The following is a 1,196-nucleotide window of genomic DNA, read 5'->3' as shown; positions in this document are numbered from 1 at the left end:
TAAAAAATAATTTTTGAAGTGATATTAATTTTTTCTTATGAATGTGGAGAGGAAAATGGATTGTATGGGTTCAAAATGCTTATTAATTTATCAATAGTAATATTAAATTGAAATATAAACTCTATAAAGAAGTACAAGGTGATGTTTTATGATTTTTTTTTTCATATATTATGGATTCGATTATATTAATATCATAGTGTTTAATTTTGAAATTCTGAGTATTAATTGATCAGAAAAAAAATGCATTTTTTAATCTTGCATAACTATAGAAGAATAGAAAACTTATTAAATGTATGAATTAATCCAAAATTTAATCTGATTTAATAATGAAGAAAGGAGCGCAATGTTTATGTCGGGAAATGAAAAATCTTGAAAAAATTATCGATATGGCTTTCGAAACACAATTTCACAAAAATATTAGTTAGTTCCTTAATATGTATAAATTTCTTGATTTATGTTAGTTCGAATTTTTTTTTTTTTAACGAAATCATCATCGCGATTCTATATTAGAATGTAACAAATTATAGGCTTAAATTAAACATCTACTTACAACAATCAATCGAGTACGCCGTTATAAACCAGCTTTGTTAAGGTGGATACGTTTATATCCTCTAAAGTTAATGGTATGAAAGGTAAAGGTTAAGGTTGGAATAAACTATGCACTAATGATATAAGAAAACATAATTGAAATACTAATTATTGCAAATTAGCTTTTATTTTAAAAATTCAGTGAAAAACGCTCAATTATTCAAACCGGACTGTCAGCAATATTTTCCTCTGAAAAAATCAAGTGACAGATTAGTATTTTATTTTTAATGCTGTGGATATAGAGACCTACATACTCCTGATATGTTAGATATACGAGTATATTTTCATATTGGTTTCCATATTTTGGAGTAAAATTTTTTTTGCAGATAATCTATAGGATTTTTTGTTTATTCTCATGAATTTGCGTAAAACTAATCCACAGTAAAGCCATAAATTCAGGGTTGTGTATCTGTATGATAGTGCCGTCTGTCATATATAAATTTATTGTTGCCAGTAAGTCAGAATTTGTATTTATATTATTTCGTCGACCGTCAGAATAGGTCTGTCTTTAATTGTGTTCATGCACCTTCAATACTGTTTTACATACAATGGTCTCTTTTTTTTTAATGTTTGGGAAGCTGAATACTATAAGTATAAGTATAAGTATA

The 1,196-nt window shown here is 26.2% G+C and overlaps 1 protein-coding gene across 2 annotated transcripts in view; it reads right to left on the bottom strand.

Annotated features, from left to right (window-relative positions):
• LOC106677757 (organic cation transporter protein) overlaps positions 1-1,196 on the bottom strand; it is a 17,405-nt gene that overhangs the window by 13,357 nt on the left and 2,852 nt on the right. The window contains exon 1 of one of the 2 annotated variants that reach the window (XM_014415866.3): positions 551-638. The exons of the other annotated variant lie outside the window; for it this stretch is intronic. The gene's annotated coding sequence lies outside the window, so the exon portion shown is untranslated. Of the gene's footprint in view, positions 1-550; positions 639-1,196 lie in introns of those variants that run through there. 2 annotated transcript variants of the gene reach the window in all.

The sequence above is a fragment of the Halyomorpha halys genome, unplaced genomic scaffold (genome assembly GCF_000696795.3).
Source record: "Halyomorpha halys isolate HHAL.00 unplaced genomic scaffold, Hhal_1.1 Scaffold107.1, whole genome shotgun sequence".
Taxonomy (NCBI): Eukaryota; Metazoa; Arthropoda; class Insecta; order Hemiptera; family Pentatomidae; genus Halyomorpha; species Halyomorpha halys.
The sequence above is the reverse complement of the archived record's forward strand: the minus strand, read 5'-3'. Positions and strand labels throughout refer to the sequence as shown.